Source organism: Helianthus annuus, chromosome 11 (genome assembly GCF_002127325.2).
Source record: "Helianthus annuus cultivar XRQ/B chromosome 11, HanXRQr2.0-SUNRISE, whole genome shotgun sequence".
NCBI lineage: Eukaryota > Viridiplantae > Streptophyta > Magnoliopsida > Asterales > Asteraceae > Helianthus > Helianthus annuus.
In genome coordinates this window covers 138,996,507-139,019,973 of record NC_035443.2, presented here as the reverse complement: position 1 = coordinate 139,019,973, position 23,467 = coordinate 138,996,507, and the positions used below count along the sequence as shown (strand labels likewise).

At 37.4% G+C, this 23,467-nt stretch overlaps 1 long non-coding RNA gene across 3 annotated transcripts; it reads right to left on the bottom strand.

Moving 5' to 3' along the window:
* Positions 1 to 4,355: 4,355 nt before the first annotated feature.
* Positions 4,356 to 10,389, bottom strand: LOC110882746. 3 transcript variants are annotated; one of them, XR_004870971.1, is made up of 5 exons: positions 10,158 to 10,389; positions 9,803 to 10,010; positions 9,099 to 9,204; positions 8,958 to 9,029; positions 4,356 to 4,639 (listed from the first exon to the last, which is right to left on the bottom strand). It is a non-coding gene; the product is annotated as an uncharacterized LOC110882746 (long non-coding RNA). The 3 variants fall into 3 exon arrangements; XR_002560195.2 differs by having other exon boundaries at positions 10,167 to 10,389; XR_004870972.1 differs by lacking the exon at positions 9,099 to 9,204.
* Between the last annotated feature and the right edge of the window lie 13,078 nt (positions 10,390 to 23,467).

Genomic DNA, 23,467 nt, shown 5'->3' with positions numbered 1-23,467 from the left:
GTTGATGAAGATTGTGAGAGTGTTGCACAGGAAGAGGTTGAAGATCCCTGGTTTTGGTCAGACAGGGAGTTTGTTTGTTGTTTTGTATAAATTTGAATTGTGTTTGATGATTGTTGTTTGCTTGTTTGTTGTTTGTTTGTTTGGTTGATGATTGTGATGTTTGATGTTAGTTTGCTTTGAATAAGTGTTGAGTGACTACGCCGAAACCCTCACGGTTGAACAAGCATGATTACTGTCACAGGTTGAAGAACGGTTTTCTAACTGTCAAAATCAATGGGTTGTAAATCATGGGGGTACATTATATTTTTTGCTTAAAGTGTTATATTTTCTGTAAAACAGAGCATGAGATGCAGAAAATGGATGGCGAGACAAAGCTATCAGTATCGGTTTGTCAAATTTTTTAATGATTTTGCATTTTAGGGGGAGAAAAATTGTCAGAAAATACAAAAACATTAGAAAATTTGAAAAAGTCAAAAACATGATAAAATTCAAAAATTTGAGTTTTGCGTAAAAAGAGGAAATGATAGTACATCAGTAGACAGTTACAGTATGCTAAAGAATTGTAATGATTGAATAGTGTTAAACAGTCTCACTGATGGTATGCCGATAGGTTTTTATACACTTAGTAAACTTTTCGGGATATAAACCTAAATTCAAACACTTTGCTTATTTCGTGGGGAACACTACTTGGATATATAGGTAACCCCTGAAATCTCGTTTGAAAGGTCCCATATTCTGAGATACTAGGTCTTTATACTCAGTGATATCTGGGGTATTATTCCGGGACTTCTGCTGTATGGAAGTACTGACCTAGTCCCCGAATAATACTTTCTGCAAAATGCTTGAAACATAGCATCGCCCTCAGCAAGCTAATGAAACAATAAAATTGATAGTCGCTGCTGTTGTAATTAAAAGATCTTCTAAAGGGGACACACCAAAAGTCGAGCCGTCATCTCTCTGCTGAACGGAAGTTCTGACCTGAGCTCTCACGGTTTCGCATCTAACCCCTTACAGATATCATCTGTGGTATACTCACCTGTAAGACTGAATATCTGGGATTTGGATACGAGAGTATATTCAAGAGGTGGGACACATGAATGAGTTTAAGTCTTAAAACATCTAAATCGTATCCTGAATCAGTTGAAATTTGTATGAAAATTTAAGATGGATCAGTATATCGACAATCTAAGTGATTGTTTAATTCTTAACGTGAATTTAAGCTCAACAGTACTTGTGACTTGGCAAAAACTGATATGATCCTCTGTCGCATACTCAAAACAAAAAATATTATTTGTAAATATGTTTGTACATATTTCTTACTGCTTTATATTTTCAGAAAATACAAAAAGATTTTGATTTCTGCTTTATTTTCAATAAACCGATGTCTGAGTTGCTGAGTTTTAAAATCTAAGTAAGCTGATTGTGTTTCTGAAAATAAAACAAGTTCATTAATTTGAAACTTGAAATTTCTAGAAAAACTTCAAAAACAGTTTGTGAATATATTCAAGGTCATTAATTTGAACTTGAATGATTAACTGAGAGGGATTTGGATGTGTAGATTGTTAAAATCTTTGTAATAGAGATAGTTTACGATCCAGTTTGTTAATATTGTCAAAACTATGAAGTTTGTTGACAGGGGGAGTGTATTAGAGAACATGTTTAATGATTTCGAAAATATTGTTACTTATGAATGTTTGAGGATTACAGGAAAGATCCAGACTACGATCCCAAGAGCTGAGTCTAAGGGGGAGTCTGAAGACGAGCTCAACGAAAATGAAAGCATACATAGAGCCAGATATCATTTCTGGAAGAGCTTGTAGCCGGAAAGCAAGGTGTCGATCCCAAAGCACGGAAGCTTGACGAAAGGGGGAGCCTGAAGAGTTTACCAAAAGGGGAAGCTGAAGCTGAAGACAGATCCACCGGGATTCTGTTTAAGCAAGGGGGAGTCTGTGTTGCTAAAGACGTGTTAAAGCTTCAAGAAGACTCAAAGAGAGAGAGAAAGAAAAGATGCTACAAGTTGACTACGGATTGACTACAGCAATATCCAAGGGGGAAGCTGTTAATGCATTATCTGTCTATCGCCTCCGTCAATCTAGTCCGTAGCAGAAACCGAAGAAAACGGGAGTTATATTATTATTTTATTGATAGTTAGTCAAAAAGGCAAGGTGGCATAATTGTAATTAATGAGATTCCTCATTAAACTCCTTGGCCTATAAATAGAACCTTTAGGGTTCTCATTTAGAACTTTTGGTACTTTTGAAACTTGGAGAGCTAGAGGTTAGAGAGAGAAGCTAGAGAGACAAAGTACATTGTTTGTGATTCAGGTGCTGTACGTTTTCAGATTTATCAATAGAATCACGTTTATATTACATCTCGTGTGTTTGGTCGCGTTCGTGTACGGATTCCGCACGTTATACGTTCGTTTCGCAATCGTTTCGGAGTCAAAACCGGTCCTAACAGTCGAGATTTAGAATAAAACAACATGAAAATAACATATAAGAATAACATGTGAAAATAATCATCTAATACATATGATACTTGTTCTTGACACTATGTACTCCAAGGAGTTTATATGGTTTCATGGAACAAGGTTCCATTAGAATCGTAACAAGTTATCATGCTATAGGATGATATAATCTAGTACTTGGACATATGAACACTAATTCATCATCTAAGATTCGATTATTTGGATTATGTGCTTATATATTACATATATATTTTATACATATTATTAAGTCCAATATTTCAAGCATGAGGTAGAAGATTAAGATCTTCATTTAGGTACCTCTAAATATCATGGAAATCATGTAGGAGGCAGGAAGAACAAGCTTCCATTTAGGTACCTCTAAGTGTTCACCACTACACTTGATGTAAAAACAACCAAGGAGGGTCATGAACATACAATAAAGAATGAATAAATACAACTAATCTAAGGAAAACATCAAGTAATGGGTGGATTTACAAGTAGGATAGCCCAAGCTAGTCTTATAATCACACAAACATCAAGCATTAGGCTTGTTCATTACTTGTGGGTTAAAACCCAAACAAAACAGAAAGTATGTGAGGTTTACACCTCTGATTTCACATGTCTCAACCTTGTTTTTAAGCCTAACCAACCATAAGATAGGTTGTAAGCATTAGGACATAGGTTTGAGTGAGTTAAACTCAAGTTTAAGTAAGTATTGATAAAGATTAATGAAAACAAATTTGAACAGTGGACTTTGAAGCCTATTTTCCGGAGTTCCAAGGGCTTATTCATTGAGAAACACCCATGGAGTCGAAGATAAGGTCAAGCCAAGCGTTCTGGAAAAAGAATGAGCTAAAACAGATGAGAAATGAAGAAGTTATGCTCACTTTAGTGGAGCTTGGTACTTCTGTCCGAACCTGCACTTCCAGCTACGAATTTAGGGAGTTTGAGAGAGTTTTGAGAGTGAGATTAGAGTTTGTAAAGTGGAAAAGTGGCTGGGATTAGAGTGGTATTTATAGGGAAGGATTAGGGTTAAGTTGGTTGGTATTAAATAGGATTAGTTGGTGGTTTAAACAAATAAAAAAACAAACTGTTACTGAATTGAAAGTTGCGGCCGAGAGCTGCTGTCTTTCATCTTTTTATATTTTTTTTGTCCAATGTTCCCTAATGTTTCATATACACATTATAAAACATATATCTAGTGGAATGAAAATTGAGCATATCCATATTAATGTTAAAAAAAGAACAAACGTGTCATTTTTCATTCACTATGATTAAAGCAACAATTCAAGTTTTACATATACAGTTATCCATATATGTCTAATTTTAATTGTTTTAGTAAACATATTGATAATGCAAACATCATTACGTAAATTAAAATAATTGAACAGATACATGTATGTCCAAAGAATCATAATAAGGAACATGGATCAGCTTTTCATATTTTTTTTAACTTTATGTTTAGTATAATACTATGTAGTATTAATATACTATATTATTACTAGTGGGGAACCCGCGCGTTGCGGCGGAGTCGACAATAAGGAGCGAGAATATAATTCAAACCTTAAAACGACAAAAAACCATAAGGAAAGCCTGGGGATCGGTAGGGGAGCTTCTTACCATTCAAAATAGATAAATAATGATAAAGATTGCTACGATCGAAGTACCGCCACCTGATAGTGACGCGGGTGACACTATTTTTAAAGGAAAGATCAAAATTTCAAGAGCAATTAGTGACATCGCTCAACCTGACCCAACCCATTACCCGATCTGCTGTCATGACCAGTTTTGCACCTCGACTAATGCATTATATGAACAAATCTAACATTTATTGTTGAAACAAACCTATGACTGAATTGTTGCAGAAAATATAACTGGATACTATAACTATACAATTATAAGAAATCACTAAAGAGATAGGCAAACTAATAACATGTTAATTCAAGACATGTGAACTTGGTATAATATACTTTATATCCAAAAATGTCTATGTCATGAAGACCGTAGCAGCAGACAACCAAAACTTCTTTGCAGCAGACAACCAAGACTTCTTTAAACAATAAAAGATATGTACTAATAGCCAGGTCTGAGTATTCCAAAACAGGAAGCTGTTGCACTATGTTCGGGTGGCGCAACTTCTTCCATAACGCTAGTTACTTCAAAAACCCTTTCCTATAAAACACATTTTAAAACGAAATTCCAGGTGAATATATGAAGACCAATGAGTTCATGTTTAATTTTCTAAGGGTCAAACAGTCAACTTCAGAAGAGTATTAAGTTTGACTTAAGCTAACCTTACTTTCTCACTTGATGCAATTGAAGACCGTATTAAGTTTGACTTTCATTGGTCAAATGGGTCAAACTTGAATAGTTAGGCCGTGGGGTATGGGGCTTGGGTTGGGGCGTGGGTTGGGGGATAACGCCCAAGGCACCACCCCGGGTGGGCTTGGGTTTCAAGCCGGGCGTGGGGCGGGGGAGCAAGATGACATGGCGGTTTGTGAATGGCCAAAAGAAAATAGCCGTTGGGCTAGCCCACGAAGCCCACCAAACCCACGCCCCCCAAACCCACGCCCCACCATATCGTGTTGAATGTGGGTTTACCCATGTCTGCTGTGACACCCCAGGAAAACCAGTGAACGATACAACTTATCTAGCTTCCACAGTGAGTGCGTACCAAATTTCGGGACGAAATTTCTTTTAAGTTGGGGATAATGTGACAACTCGCGTTTTAGAACCTCCTTGCTATGCTTTGATGTACTTGTTTGAACATTACGTGATTATATGAACGTTGGATATTAATGAAATGTTTGATATTGTTTTAAGTGAATGTGTGTTATATAGAAATTATATAATGTGACAACTCGAACTTTCGAGACTAGTGCTATCCGTTTCCATGATCTCAGACTTGTATTGTTGCACTTATATTGTTACGCCTTAGTATGCTAAATCGAGTGAATGTTTTATTAAAATGAGAGGATCATTTAAAAAATAGTTTGGAATGCATGATCTAGTCTCGATGTATTGTAAAACTCGGCCTACATATTCTATTCGGCCCAAACTATTCTCGAAACCCAAACCGATCCCGAAGCCTTTAACCCCAAAACAGGCCCGAGTCTGGGTTCCCTCAATTATACACGCATAAGTTATGAATCGATGCTCCTTTATTATAAGTTGCAGGAAATATCGAACCCTAATTTCCTTAGCCTTCAACGACAGCCGCCTCTAGAGTTTGAAGCCTCTGATCGGCGCCAACACCTTCTCCAATATCTCATAGTTTGGTTAGTGTGCTTATCTTGTGTTAATGTGATTTTTATGAATTGCATGTAATCAGATTCTCCTGAAATGGCTCAATCATTCTACTACATTCAATATGTATTGTCATATCATCACATGAAAGTTTTAATTAATTGAAACTGAATTGTTGTATAGTAAAGTCTTATGTGACATCATGATCTTGGTCCAATAGAATTGTAATAGGTTGGTGTGTGGTCAAATTAAAATCAAAAGACATATGTGAAGTGGGTATGTGCATCAACCCATCATATAATCGGCCAATCATTTGTGAGTTAACTAAAGTGTTGGGCGGCAATTATTGTCTTTAGTGCATGTGTTTTGTCAGATCTATTATCTTGATCTATGGAAAGAAAATATGTTTAGAGGGTTGGTCCAATGGCACAAGGAGATGGTTAATTTATTGTCGACCATGTGGGGTTCATATTGAATTCCATGTGATTATAGAATGGTTGAAGTTGTCTAAACATGTATATCGCAGCCTACTACTACATATACTAGGTCAAACAATTAATTAATGTGGGGGGGGCGGCTTGACCTTTGTGAAATAATTCAATTAACCCATTGGTTGGTTTGGACGGCACATCATGAACCAAGAGAAAGCTGTGCATGTTGTAGTGATTGTTTAGGGTGATGGACTAATGATGATAATTGAACATTTTCTTATGTATGTGGTCCAATAACACTTGGGGATGACTAATAATGTGTCTGCCACTATGCATTGAATTAAATAAGATTTAGGATGAATTTATTATAATATGATGAAAGGTCCGAATTATATGTAACTCAAGACCGACTTTTGTATGAATTTATTTTGAGGTCCGAGTTTTTAAATAATGTCAAAGGGTCCGAGTTTCAGGCATCAAATTCCCACAACCCTATGGTCCGAGTTTTGTGACCATAGCCTCTTGTCCGACTGTTACACTTTGGGTCCGAGTTTTAAGTCCCTCCTTCCCTATCCGAGTTTTAGTGAGGCCCTTGTCCGAGTTTGGGCATATAGTAGTGTGGTCCGAATTCTTTTACATATATCATTAAGGGTCCGAGCTCTAGCATATGCATATAGGGTCCGATCTTGTTATAATAATTAGGAGGTCTTTGATATGAAAGGAAGTTCTACTTTTACTTGACTGTGCATATCTGATTCTTGCTTGTTTATAAAGGTCTCTTACAAGTATGATACAAGATCTAATATTGTGAAGTCTATAAGGTCTGAGTTCTTATGTTGATGTTTTGTCCGAGTGTTTACTTGCATAAGGGTTGTTTGAGCTTTGTGGTGCGTGAATTTATTGAAGTTACTTATGATGCTTATAATGCTAAGTTAAAACCTGCATGAGGAGCACTTGCATGTTACTGTATATTGTTGAATGTTACTGCATGATCCTATATGGGTGCACAATCCTTAACATATCATCGTTCACACAATGATCACACATAACACAATTTCTTGGATATCGGTGACGTGTAAACTCTAATTGAATATAAATACTTACATCGTATCATATGCAACATATCCTAGGTCGCGTGTAACGGACTTAGACGATTAACAAACCCTAGAAGCAATAACATACCGAGCAAACCAAGGTGAGTTCACACAGCCAAGGCATGGGGTTCCCAGGGTGGGAATGGGATTTGATTAATTACTGGTACTTATCTAAACTGGAACGTAGTGATGTGATTTGATGAACTATGGTACATACTTCGCTGATTTAACTACGACTAGACTAGTAACACTTATTGAACTGATCTTCGCACACCTGCCAAGGGTTGGCCGCGATATTATGACTGACTTCGCACACCTGCCTTTGGAAGGCCGCGAACTGTAAATTACTAATCTTCGCACACCTGCCTGGTAGGCCGCGATACGGATAAACCTAGTCTAGAATACACGGGATGAACACCCCCTAATATCTTCGCACACCTGCCTGGGAGGCCGCGATGGAAACCAATAAGATACATGATATAACGAACGAACATACTACTACTCACACTGTACTACTACTGAACTGTTAACTGTGAACTCGCTCAACTAGTTGTTGATCCTCTGTTACATGCCTTGCAGGTTGTTAGATACTTATGGAGCTTGCACAGGGAGGAGCAGGTCGTTGTGGAGCATGGATTACGTTGTGAAACTTATTGAACTTATGTCACACATTTGGGTTTTCGTACTTATGCTTCCGCTATACTTATAAACTATGATTATGCTTTGAACACCTATCGTATTGAATGATTGGGTTACATTTATTATAATTGGCATTAATTACACGTTCGATATGATTGGTGGCTTGATCCTGGTCAGTCACGCTCCCAAGGGGTGATACTCCGCAGGTGGATTTTGGGGGTGTGACATCTGCCACCCCATTCCATGTGTCAACCAATGCCCAACCCAAGCCCCACCATACCCCATGGTCTTAAATATGTATGCAGGCTTGATGTGAAACTGACCCAAACCTGTTAGACTAACCCACACATGTGGAGGGCAAAACCTACATGGAGATACAATTTCAACAATAATTAAGGATGCCCAAGCCATTTTGGGAACAATCTTCTTTATTTTATCCAACTATACATGCATCAAACAAAAAATATGTGATTAAATTTATTAAACAAATACTTGCAAAAACAAATGAATTTCATTTGTGAACTGAAAATAATACTATCAGAGTAGTTGGTAGCCACCACAAACATATACCATGTGGGTCTATTTTGTTCCCTTTTGTCTATGCCAACTCCATTTTGCCGTTACTCATTTTGACCCGAAACAAAGTGATTTTTTTTTCAAAAAGGCAACCCTATTTCATTTTTCTCATAACCCGTTTAGACCCGAAACCTATTTTGTTACCTTTAAACCTTACACCTTTTGCCAAACCAAATTGTTTATTTCTCAATACGACCACCCTAAATCACTTCTCTCATAACCCGTTTTGACAAAAACATGTTTTATTTAGAAACGGGTTGACAAATATTGCATTGTATATTTGTTTATAGTTTTAAAGTATAGTTGCATTGTACATTTGTTTATAGTTTTAAAGTATAGTTTTTTAGGGCTGTATTATATCGGTTGTATATCACCTGCATGAGGAAAAAAGGTTCTTAATGAAGTTATACAAATATTGCATTGTATATTTGTTTATGTGTGTGGAAAGCACAAACGATCCATCCCAAAAAAGTGGGGGGCCAAAAAAAGTTCCTCGAATTTTACCTACGAATCAAAGCAGCTACGGTAGTAGGTTTGTGTAATATTGGATTTGCATCGAAAGAGCCTTTAATAGATCTGCATAAATTAAACATAACCATCAGATGCATTATACAAGAGTATAACAGGTTTTTTTTTAATCTCAACCTTTTGCTTCTCATTTCACACCTAGCCATTGCCACCGCATTTGACTCACATTAAATAAAATCTAAAAATGATTCATGAATCAAAACTTCCATCCAAAGCAATATACCTACATGATAACAGTTTATTTCAAGCGTAAATACAGAAATACGGTAACCGGTAATGTTCGCTTTTACAATGACTTACTAAAAACCTGGTACAAAGTTCCTAGTAATGTGTTGATTGTAGATGCTATTGGCTGCAACATTACAGTATGCACAGATTTTAAGTAGGTCATTATAAAAACAAACATTACTGGTTACCAGTTCTGACCCGTATAGTTATCCAACCCGCTCGAATTTGAACCATCATAGTTTGGTGTCTTGTTTCAAAGTGTTCTTTTTGTGACCAGGTTTCATTACCTAGAAAATTCTATAACTTAAATATCTTTAAATCATATTTTTAATTATTGAAATGCCAGATAATCTATTAACATTATTGAGAAAAAGCTAACCAAAAAACTGTCTATTTAGAGTATCTCACTTGATACAATTGTTGTTTTTATTCAATTGTCAAATGGGTCAAACTTAAAAGTCAAATTGGGTCGGTCAAGCAGGATTAATCTCGGTTAATCACCCGCTTGATAGTGATTACGTCGGTTGATGTTTAGTGGTAATCGTGCATATAAGGTTCAGTCAAGAGTCGGATGAAACTCAAAAATTACTTACAATCGTTGAAGGCTCCTGAACAAAGTCAATGCTTGCTCGCTTGTGACGCTGCGCTTTCAAAACACAACAAATCCACTATCAAACACAAATTAACAAATATTTCACAATCAAACATTGAAACTACTAAACCTCGCCGATCATTGAAATCCAATTTGCTTATCCAGAAAGGTCGTCAATGTAACAACAGCATCACTAACAAGCCTAAACCCTAAAACACAAATTACATAGTGAAGGTGGAATTGTGAAATAACCATGTAAGAGATAATTTATTTAAAAATTTATACAAAACAATACATATATGTGTGCGTATATAAAGAGAGAGTGTGAAACTGAAATGATTTTAGAGAGACAGTACGGAAGTTACCGGAGACGGAGTAATTTTCTGATGTGAATCTGCTTCTGTTATGGCTGTAACACTTGATGCTTCGTCGGAGCTCTGTAGGGTGTGGTGGATTTTATGGGATTGGAGGGGTTAGGGGGAAGATGAAGTGAAGCGGCGTGTGTTTAATACCATACGGCTTCTTTTACTATTTAGTATTAATTGCTTGCTCCCACCGTTTCATTTGCTTGTTCGATTGACACATATTAGGAGGGGATGTGAGGAGAGAAGGACAAAATAGGGAGAAAAATGTAAAAATTTAGGTTTTATTTGAGACTTTTAGGCTGCCATCTTAAAAAATTGGTGTTAAATTACAATTGTGTACATGGAAAATGCTTATATATAGTATATAGATATTAGTAGGATTGTTATTATTATTATTATTATTATTATTATTATATTACTAGGATTATTATTATTATTATTATTATTATTATTATTGTTATTATTATTAGAGTTTAACCACGTATTTAATAGTTTATAAGCATGTATAAGTTATGAGTACCAGTAAGTCGGGTATCGGTTGCGCGCATGAATTCGAGATGGGTAACGTATAGCCCAAGTATTGCGACACGTATAAGCATGTAAAAAAAAATAGAATTCCATTACGATGGAAGTCTTGGATTTACAATGGTTTGAAACGAAATACGAAATACAAAAGGAACAAACTTCTAAAAAAATAGAAGTACAAGACATGTTTTCCAGTTAAAGAAAGTTACGAAAAAGTGGGGCGTTACAGTCTCCCCTCATTTAGGAAATTTCGTCCCGAAATTTATTCAAGAGGAAGGCTTGAAAAAGTTTTGGCAATAAGGTGATTATTAAGAACTGAGACTTGAAAAATTTGAAACGTTTTGAAAAGTATGAAGTTTTGGAGAACGACAAGGCCTACTACTTTGAATAAAGTGATAACGGTCTACTAAGTACGTCTATATAAGAAATAAGAGTAGGAAGACGGTTTAACAAACTTGATTGTCAACGAGGTTCGTATAAAAGACAAAAATAACGGAGAATACTAGAAGTATAGAAGTGGACGATTGATTCTTAATAAACGAATGCAGGTATAAGAATGATATAAGTATTAGATAGACGAAAGTAGCATGTTAAAGATGAAGTCTCGTCGTGGATAATCGGATATAATGCGTTTGTGAGTTGTTTAAAGTTTGTATTAGGTCCAAAGGCCTGCAAAACATTGAATTTCTCATGGCACGTTTTACGAAATTTTGGTAACATGGTGAAAATACTTATATAGAGAAAGTACCAGCGGCGTATCCACCATGTTTTGACCACATTACGTCCGTTTCGTATTCGGTGTCATGTTACGTTCCGTGTCTTACCATACACAGTAGTACACTCTAGGGGTTCTCATGCGCTTATCAATATAATCCCGTGTGCACCCGTGATTATATTGATCCTCGCATGATCCTCATAGCTTGTACTAGTTGTGTATGAATTAGGGTATACATAATTTAAAAATTAAGAATGTGTATGTGTAAGAATGTAGTATGTAAGCAAGTCCATGCTTAAGTATGTATGGGACCCACGTAAGCAAATCCCTCGGATTACGCTCGCGTACGGGTACGAAGGTATGAATCATGAGTATGAATGAAAGCGTGAGCATAGATATAAGTTTAAGTATGAATATGCACATGAGTATGAGTATAGACAATAAACGTACGAGTAGTACGAGTATAAGTATAAGCATAAAACATATGAGTGTGAAGGTAGCACGATTAATAAAAATTACTTATATAGCGTATGTTGAAGTATAACGAATTGGGGCATATAAAATGCTTGAGAAGTTTGAATATGTAAGACGAATGATATGAGCGAACTCGTCGCGAGGTAACGATTAAAACGTGTATGATGATTTACATGTATAGTTGTTTAAGCGAAATGTCGAGTTTATCGAATCAAAATAGGTTAAGTTGAATTGGAAGGTAGAATATAGTTTGTGAAACTAAGAGTACATATGGTACTCATTGGTCATGCATAACGCATTTTGTAATGAATGGAAATGCTACTTTTGTTTTAAAAGAGTTCATGTAAGTCAAAGATTGCCGGTCCCCATGAAGTCTTCTTGACCACGTGTTTCGTAAATTGGTGTAGGAAAAAGGTTTTCAATAAAAAGTAAGTTTGTTTCATCAAACGAGAAATTATAAATTTAAGAGGTTCTTGTGAAAACATTGACCCTTAGAAAAGAAATTTAGTAGAAGGTATTAGTGATTGATTGTTTTTTTTTTAAATAATTTTGACAAAGGTTTTTATTGATGTAGGAAAGCGTCTTTGGTAAAATGGTCGTATAATATCTATAGTATCCTACAAGTATGTGAGAAGGTTGACTTGAATTCCGTCTGAGAACGAAAGTCCTTAGTATGATGATATAACGTGAGTGTGTGTTTTAGTGATTAAGTCAAATATGAAGTTCATGGGCGAGGGCTTCATTGGACCGATTAAATTGATAGGTAGCATCTCGTAAGGTTTTGAAATTCGGGTAATAAAACGTTTTAAGACATGTTTAAGAATCTCATGTATATGAGTCGAGTGAAAATAGATCGTAGGATAGAAAATACGCTTGATAAAACAATGCATTTTTAAATCGGTATAAGTAGGTATTTCGAATAATGATAAACAATTTAGGTATAACATATGGTCGAGTTTGCATAACAAGATATTTTGAAGAGACGTTTTGGTAACGATCACCTATGGTAAGGGAATCACCCCTAACTCGTTGGTGAGGTCGTTTTAAGAAAAGGGAAGTGGAGTTAATTGTCAAGGTAAGGAAATCACTCCTATCTCGTTGATATGTTTCCACTTGTCGTTACAAGGAATGTGACTTTAAATTATATGAAATCATGCATATGTATAATTGTATGGAAAAGATTCAATATGTTGTGTGTGTGAAAAGAGAATACCGAGAGTAAATTTTGAATTTGAAAGTTTGCATCGTATAAGATAAATAATAGAAACACGTGTTTGATTAAAATTTTGGATGGTTCCAACACGGAACTTTGACTAACCAAAGTGGTCGATAAGTCTTTCGAATTTGAGGAGCATGCTTCGGCCTAATAGGTGGAATACTCTCGCCGACAAGTCGGTTAATGGTATTACCCTTCCGGTTACTACATGTCCCAATTCAATTGAAATTTCGAGACTTGGCGGGATTTATGAAAATCAAGGAGTGGAACTAGTGACAAGGTGCGGGTTTCACCCCTAACTCGGCGATTTCGTATCCTAAGTGTGGTTGATACTTACCGGGTCAAAATTTTAATTTCAACACTTGACGAGGGTCCACTAGAATTCGAAATTTGAAATTACCATTAAGATGTGGATTCCACTCCTAACTTAACGGTGTAATTTCGTGTAAAATAAAAGAAAGAAAAGTTGATGGATGGAGAGTTGTTCACCAAATTATGGGTTTCGCGCCTATTTTGGTGAAGTCGTCTCGTTTGTGCAATATGAGTGTTGTCGGATTTAGAAATATCGAGTAAAATGTACGAGGGAAATGTATGTCAAAGGAATACGCAAACAAGTATAAACACGTAAGAAGGCATATCAAGAATGGTACATAAATAATGAAATGATAAATCAAGTATTAACACATAGAGAAATAGGTCAAGAATAACACATAAAGAATCGAACAACGAAACAAGTATTAACACATAATAAGACAAGCATTAATGCATAAGAATAACATGTCGAATATTACCCACGAGTGATATACATGTTTAAAAGAGCATAAATAAGAAACAAATAAAGTATCATGTAGTAGTTAAAGCAAAACATACGAATAAGGCTCTAAAACTATAGACTAGGTAAAAACATTCCTACTTTTCCTAATTCCCTATAGTTATGGCTCTGATACCAATCTGTCACACCCCAACCAATGGCGGAAACATCGGGATGAGACGAAGTGTGAAGATTGCTAGAGACATCATAACGCTATTTGTGACAATATTTAATTAACCGATTTCATTTCATAATTCATTTGTCAACATTACAAAGAAATCAAATAACGTCAAGTTCAAAGGAATTACAATACTACATAATCAAAATTGATACAACGATTAAACCTAAATGTCTATATGTGTATCTAGGCATCAACGCTACTTCATTTCATAGCATCATCATCCTCAACCTGTAACATGTTTAAAATAAATTTCAATGCAAAAGCAAAGGCGAGTATACAAGTTTAAGCATAAGTATAAGTATAAAAGTTTAAAACGAATCCACATGGCAACTTAGTTTATACGAGATCAACCTATCGTGGCATGCTATATTTCTAGCCAACCTCTGTTTACGCAAGAAAGTTTAATTAATTCAACATGACCCAAGTTTAAGGGGGGCGGTGCGTTACTCCTATAGCGCTATACATGTCAAATGGAGGCTCGTGAAAGCTAATGACTAAAACATATCACATAAGTATGGTCCACGTAAGCATCAAGTATAACAACATAGTATTCATGTATAAGGATTGTTTTCGTGCATTGCATAAAGAATAAGTTTAAGTGTAATTTAATAGTTAAACATGTTACAACCCAAATGCGGTAAACATAAAAAGGGGGTTGCGAGTATACTCACAAAGTTTGCATATGCTTTCCGATTATCCAATTGTTGACGAGTAGGGATTTAGAGTCCGAATGTATAAGGGTTAAAGTTCAAGTATGCTTAGAGTCGAGATTCGGAATAAAACAACATGAAAATAACATATAAGAATAACATGTGAAAATAATCATCTAATACATATGATACTTGTTCTTGACACTATGTACTCCAAGGAGTTTATATGGTTTCATGGAACAAGGTTCCATTAGAATCGTAACAAGTTATCATGCTATAGGATGATATAATCTAGTACTTGGACATATGAACACTAATTCATCATCTAAGATTTGATTATTTGGATTATGTGCTTATATATTACATATATATTTTATACATATTATTAACTCCAATATTTCAAGCATGAGGTAGAAGATTAAGATCTTCATTTAGGTACCTCTAAATATCATGGAAATCATGTAGGAGGTAGGAAGAACAAGCTTCCATTTAGGTACCTCTAAGTGTTCACCACTACACTTGATGTAAAAACAACCAAGGAGGGTCATGAACATACAATAAAGAATGAATAAATACAACTAATCTAAGGAAAACATCAAGTAATGGGTGGATTTACAAGTAGGATAGCCCAAGCTAGTCTTATAATCACACAAACATCAAGCATTAGGCTTGTTCATTACTTGTGGGTTAAAACCCAAACAAAACAGAAAGTATGTGAGGTTTACACCTCTGATTTCACATGTCTCAACCTTGTTTTTAAGCCTAACCAACCATAAGATAGGTTGTAAGCATTAGGACATAGGTTTGAGTGAGTTAAACTCAAGTTTAAGTATTGATAAAGATTAATGAAAACAAATTTGAACAGTGGACTTTATTTGCCGGAGTTCCAGGGGCTTATTCATTGAGAAACACCCATGGAGTCGAAGATAAGGTCAAGCCAAGCGTTCTAGAAAAAGAATGAGCTAAAACGGATGAGAAATGAAGAAGTTATGCTCACTTTAGTGGAGCTTGGTACTTCTGTCCGAACCTGCACTTTCAGCTACGAATTTAGGGAGTTTGAGAGAGTTTTGAGAGTGAGATTAGAGTTTGTAAAGTGGAAAAGTGGCTGGGATTAGAGTGGTATTTATAGGGAAGAATTAGGGTTAAGTTTGTTGGTATTAAATAGGATTAGTTGGTGGTTTAAACAAATAAAAAAAACAAACTGTTGCTGAATTGAAAGTTGCGGCCGAGAGCTGCTGTCTTTCATCTTTTTATATTTTTTTTTGTCCAATGTTCCCTAATGTTTCATATACACATTATAAAACATATATCTAGTGGAATGAAAATTGAGCATATCCATATTAATGTTAAAAAAAAAAGAACAAACGTGTCATTTTTCATTCACTATGATTAAAGCAACAATTCAAGTTTTACATATACAGTTATCCATATATGTCTAATTTTAATTGTTTTAGTAAACATATTGATAATGCAAACATCATTACATAAATTAAAATAATTGAACAGATACATGTATGTCCAAAGAATCATAATAAGGAACATGGATCAGCTTTTCATATTTTTTTTAACTTTATGTTTAGTATAATACTATGTAGTATTAATATACTATAGTATTATATTAGTAGGATTATTATTATTATTATTATTATTATTATTATTATTATTATTATTATTATTATTATTATTATTATTATATTACTAGGATTATTATTATTATTATTATTATTGTTATTATTATTATTATTGTTATTATTATTAGAGTTTAACCACGTATTTAATAGTTTACAAGCATGTATAAGTTATGAGTACCAGTAAGTCGGGTATCGGTTGCGCGTATGAATTCGAGATGGGTAACGTATAACCCAAGTATTGCGACACGTATAAGCATGTAAAAAAAATAGAATTCCATTACGATCGAAGTCTTGGATTTACAATGGTTTGAAACGAAATACGAAATACAAAAGGAACAAACTTCTAAAAAATAGAAATACAAGACATGTTTTCCAGTTAAAGAAAGTTACGAAAAAGCGGGGCGTTACAAGTCCCAGCAAGTACAACACAGCTCCAGGAGCTAGTTGCAGATTATACTCCTCCAGTTCCATATCCGAGCAGACTGAAGAAGAAGAAGAACGGTGAACAACATGGTAAGTTTCTAGAAATGCTTAAACAATTACATATAAACATACCATTTGTTGAGGCGTTGGCTCAACTGCCTAAATACGCAAAGTTCTTAAAAGACATCCTCACAAACAAGCAAAAACTTGAAAGCTTGTCTTGTGTGTTGATGAATGAAAACTGTTCTGTCCTTCTCCAAAATCGTTTACCTGAAAAGATGGGAGACCCGGGCAGTTTTACTCGACCTTGCCTCATTGGCAACATGTCTGTCAGTCACGCATTAGCTAATTTAGGAGCGAGTATAAATCTTATGCCTTATAAGGTTTTTGCTAAATTAGATCTGGGTGAACCTTCACCCACTAGAATGAGCATTCGACTTGCAGATCGTTCAATCAAGTATCCGCGTGGATTCGTTGAAAACATGCTTGTTAAAATCGACAAATTCGTGTTTCCAGTGGATTTTGTTATTCTTGACATGGACGAAGACTCAAAAGTGCCATTAATACTTGGACGCCCGTTCCTTAATACTGCGAGAAAGATTGTTGATATGGCAGCTGGCCAAATCACTCTCCGAGTAAATGACGAGCACGTGACTTTTGATATTAAAAGATCAATGCAACATCCGCAAAGTCACGATGACATGCTTTACTATGTCGACATTGTCGACACTTGTGTAAGCTCTTATTTCCAAGGCACGATTGAAGAAATTGATACGGACACACATCTGTTGTGTGAGAACCAAGATGGCATTTCGCAAGAGGGCCACATAATTGAGCAGCCGGTTTGCCAAATCGGTGATGATAGTTCCCAAAGTCCAGATCAATTTGTGGAGATTGACCGTGAAGTTGAAGAAAAGTCAAAACCTTCGGTTGAAGATCCACCGTCGTTGGAGTTAAAAGAACTCCCACCGCACCTCGAGTACGCATTTCTGGACGAGGAGTGTCACTTGCCAGTCATCATTTCAGCATCTTTAGCAAAAGAGGAAAAGACACAGCTTCTCGAGGTTCTAAAGATTCATAAGAAATCAATGGAGTGGAAGATTATGGATATCAAAGGCATTAATCTTTCTTTTTTTACTCATAAGATTCTAATGGAGGATGATTACAAGCCTAGTTCACAGCATCAAAGGCGTTTGAATCCGGATATGCAAGATGTGGTGAGGAAAGAAGTAATTAAGTTGTTAGATGCTGGGCTGATTTCTCCTATATCTGATTCTATTTGGGTAAGTCCAATGCAAGCAGTACCCAAGAAAGGTGGTATTACTGTAGTCCCAAACGATAGGAATGAACTTATTCCTACCCGTACCGTCACCAGATGGCGAGTTTTCATCGATTACAGCAAACTCAACGATGCCACCCGTAAGGACCACTTCCCGCTTACATTCATCAACCAGATGTTGGAACGTCTGTCAGGGAAGTTATTTTTCTGTTTTCTGGATGGGTTTTCAGGTTATTTTCAAATCCCTATCGCTCATGAGGACCAGGAGAAGACCACTTTCACATATCCTTTCGGCACATTCGCCTACCGGCGTATACCTTTTGGGTTGTGTAATGCACCAGCTGCATTTCAGTGCTGCATGGTAGCCATTTTCCATGACATGATTGAAGACTCCATGGAAGTATTCATGGATGATTTCTCTGTTTTCGGGAGTTCTTTTAATCAATGTCTTGGAAATCTGAAAGAATGTTAATAAGATGTGAGGAAACTAATCTTGTGCTTAACTGGGAGAAATGCCACTTCATGGTGAAAGAAGGGGTAGTTCTCGGGCACAAAATCTATGAAGCTGGGTTGGAAGTTCATCCAGCAAAAGTGGATATCATTTCTAAACTTCCTCCCCCTACCTCGGTCAGAGCGATAAGAAGTTTCCTGGGTCATGCAGGGTTCTATAGGCGATTCATAAAGGACTTTTCAAAAATCGCAAGACCTATGACCCGTTTGTTAGAAAAAGACGCTCCATTTGTGTTTTCAGACGAATGCATGAAGGCGTTCAAACAGCTGAAGCAGAGGCTTATCGAAGACCCTATTTTGGTTGCACCAGATTGGGCGTTGCCATTCGAGATAATGTGCGGCGCCAGTGATTTCGCACTAGGATCAGTCTTAGGACAGCGAAGGAAGAAGCATTTTCATCCCTATTTACTACGCCGGCAAAACTCTACATGATGCTCAGGAGCATTACACGACTACAGAGAAAGAGCTTTTGGCAGTAGTTTATGCTTTTGACAAATTCAGGTCGTACCTTGTGTTGTCCAAAACAATTGTGTATACGGATCATGCAACTATCAAATACCTTTTTAGCAAACAGGACACAAAACCGCTTCTTATCAGATGGATCTTGTTATTATAAGAATTTGACATTGAGATCCAAGACAAAAAGGGTGCTTTGAACGTTGCAGCCGACCATCTCTCGAGACTCGAGCATGGTAATTCTGAGAATTCACAAGAGGAACCAATAAAAGACAATTTCCCCCACGAATTCCTTTTGAGTATCACGATGAATGACGAGTCACCTTGGTTCCCCAACTTCGCAAACTACCTCGCATGTGGAATCCTTATCAAAGGATTGTCGTATCAACAAAAGAGGAAGTTTTTCGCAGACTTAAAATACTATATCTGGGATGAACCATACTTGTTTAGAGTCGGAGCCGATCAGGTGATCCGTAGATATGTGTTTGGAGAGGAGGCAGCCAGCATTCTACGCCATTGTCAAGAGGGGCCCACCGGAGGTCATCATGGAGCAAACTACACTGCAAAGAAAGTGTTAGAATCCGGATTCTACTGGCCTACCATCTTTCGTGACGTGTATAAATGGGTTAGTGCATGCGATGCTTGCCAAAGGGCAACAAATATCTCCGCACGTAATGAAATGCCTCAACATCCAATGCAAGTCTGTGAAGTCTTTGATATATGGGGTATCGACTTCATGGGTCCATTTCCAGCCTCACGAGGTAACACATACATCCTAGTTGCTGTAGACTATGTCTCAAAATGGGCCGAAGCACAAGGTTTGCCCACAAACGATGCTAGGGTGGTTGTGAGGTTCTTAAAAAGTTTGTTTGCCCGATTTGGTGCTCCAAAAGCACTGATCAGTGACCGCGAAACGCATTTTTGCAATGCGCAGTTAGAAAAAGCCTTGTCTCGTTATGGTGTTCATCAGAGATTGGCTACGCCATACCATCCTCAAACGAGCGAGCAAGTAGAGGTCACGACTCAGGGTTTGAAAAGAATCCTTGAACGGTCCATTAATCAAAACCGCAAGGATTGGTCAGACAAGTTAGATGACGCTCTGTGGGCTTTTAGAACAGCATTCAAGATACCTATCGGGACCACTCCCTTTAGGTTGGTTTACGGAAAAGCCTGTTATCTACCAGTCGAGCTAGAACACAAGGCATTCTGGGCCTTGAAAACGGCAAACATGGATTTGAAAAAGCGGAGGTGAAGCCTGTTTTCTACAAATCCACGAGCTTGAGGAGCTAAGAAACCATGCCTACGAGAGTTCTACCAGGTACAAAGAACGAGTCAAGAGGTTTCATGACAAGAGATTGAGAGAACACAAAGATTTCCGCGTTGGAGATCTTGTCTTGTTACACTCCTCACAGCTGCGTTTATTCCCCGGGAAGTTAAGATCCCGATGGACGGGTCCATACACGGTCAAAGAAGTATTTCCTTATGGAGCCGTCATCATCGAAAATTTGAGCGGGGAAACTTTCAAAGTCAACGGTCATAGACTCAAAAGTTATAGCAATGGACCTGTTGACTCGGTGTAGGAAATACTCGAACTCCACGCCCCGCAAGCTTAAAACAAGTGTGGGGAGAATGAGTCTAGCTATCGACTCACTGACAAATTTAGCGGGCGTGTTTTCACACGCTAATGGTAAGTTTGTACATATTAGTCTATCGTATTTATTTCCTAGTTCGTTAATTTTTCGGTTTAAATTAGGTACGTACGAGTTTGATCCATAATTTGTGAAGTTTTGAAGTTGATTTACAGTTAAAATATACAAAATCCTGCAAAAATGGGAAAATTGGGTGAAAATACGAAGTTAAACGCTTGCTGCGAAATCTGTCCAGAAAGTTCCCAGATGACGCATGACCGTGCGGCCCACCGCACGGTCATGAACTTCGTAATCGCACCTGATCAGAACTTAGTGCACCGGATAGTCATCGGACAGGCACTACCGTGTGATCCGACTGCACTACCGTGCACTGCGGCTCTGACGAGGAAACTATAGTGTTACTCAGATCGGCACGATCGTGCGACACGCCACACGATCATACGAGTAAAAATCTCAACAGTAAAAACAAGGTATTTAAGCGAACTTGCAGTAAAAAATTGCACATTATTTCAAATCCCTAGCAGCCACACTGGAGTTCTTGGTCGCCCACACCCTAAAACCAACCAATTTTTGCTTAGATTTCACTCCAATCTTCATCCAAGGTATGTTTCCTACTTGTTTTTCAGATTTAATCTAGTTTCTAGTGTAGATCTAGGGTTTTGATTCAAGAAATTTGGGGGTTTTCTTCATAAACTCAAATAAACTCTTGTTCTTGAATGTTTGGTGCTAAATCGATAGTTCTTATCACTGATTTGATGTCCATTCACTGTTTAAAAGATGAAATTTGTGTTATAAAGGTTGAAATTGGTGAACGAAACTGATTTCTGATAATTTTTCGATGAGCACGGTCATGTAGATAAACGGCATGACAGTGCCGATCCGATAACAAGTCCAAATCAGTGAATCAGAAGCTGCGATTCCGATACGCACGGTAGTGTCAACATCGGCACGACAGTGCAACATTAGTGGCCGGCAACAACAATTGTCCGATCTCGAATTGGCACGGTAGTGCGACTTAGATGCATGACCGTGCGGTTGCTGAAACGACGACAGAATGTCGTAAACAGCCTGTTCTGGTGGCAGTACTTAAAATTTTTTATTCTGCTCTTATTTTGTTGTATTCCAGTATGCAGATGAACCACAGATTCCTCGAGTTCGACCAAAACAAAACGAAAGACCGTCCATGTATTGCCAAATTGGAAGCCTTATGGAATCGACGGGGGAAAATCGGGGAGCCAAGAAGGATAAATTGGACCACCATGGAAGCCCTAAACCAAGACGAGAGACTATCCAACATGATTTCATATCCGATGTCAAGGTTGTTAAACATCGAACGGCCCGTGTATTTAGAGCTTACACTTGAATTTTTCACTTCATACTCCTATGACAAACCAAGAAGCGATAATCCAGACTTTAAGAATGCATAGATGATACAATTCAGGTTGGGTAGAAAATGGCATAAATGGTCAGTTGCTAAATTGGGGATAAGGCTAGTAATATACTCAAATGAAGAACTCGATTCCGACCTTTTCACCAACATTTACAAGTTTGACAGTGACCAGCAGAGGACTAATTTTTAGGCACAGGTGGCAGAAGGACCACCATATGATGCGAGGAAAGCAAAAGCATCAAGGCTACGAGACCCGCTTCTTAGGGTCATTCATCAGGTCATGAGTCACACCATATGTGGACGCATGGACAGTGTGGGAAACTGCCCACTCCAGATCTTCTTTTCTTATATTCAATAGTGAATGGAGTGCATGTTAACCTCGCTGCCAGAATGACTGAATTTTTCTTGAATAGCGCGGGGAGGACCGCAAGCAGCAAGATCCACGGTGGTGAATATGTGACTCAGCTGGCATACAACATAGGAATTATGACAGACGAAGTAGTCAGTGGTCTCACAATGGTTCATGCAGGAGGGGATATAGACATTAAGTCTGTGAAGGCAATGGGTTTAGTAGTGGATACAGACAATGGCGCGAGACTGAGGGGTCTTAATGGAGAGATATGGGATCCACTACCACCGCAGGACGAAGATGTCGAGATGCATGAAGAAGAGGTTCAGGAACCACAACATGCACTAGGACCACCACTAGGGCACCAGCACGAGCAGCCACAACATGAGCAACCTCAACACCAGTATGAATATCCGCCATAGCAGAACTGGCCTCCAGGTATCCCTTCTTATCCCGAGTTATACCAGCAGTTCCAACACATGCAGGTGACTCAGGACACTATGAGAGCCACTCAGTATACTATGCGAGCGACTCAGGACACCATGAGGGAGGAGATGTATGCAGGCTTTTCTTATATCTTTGGAGGGCTACAAAACGCCTATCCTAGCTACTTCGGAGAGCCTCCACAGTTTCCATTTGGAAACCCAGGTAACTAAGGGGTGGGTTCATCTGGAACACGCCACCACGATGATGATGATGATGAGGAGGAGGAGGAGGAGTAGGAGGAGGTGGAGCAGACCGTTCAGAAAAACTGGTGTTTTATCGTAGTTTATCTTATCTTTATTCAGTACTTTATTTTATTTAGGTTTTTAAAACTTTATGTCTGTTTTCAAAATTTTAAGTAGTGTGTTTGTTTTATTTGAATAATGGATTTGGTTTGGTTATCTTACATTTTAATCAATGGTATTATTTGTTGTTTTAGCAAGTGACATACTTGGCAGATTTGTAAAGAATATACACAGAGTTGGAAGACTTCAATTAAAAGTCTACTCAAACGAGTCAACTTCAGCTCTGAGGGAGTACCTCTTTCCCTTTTCACATT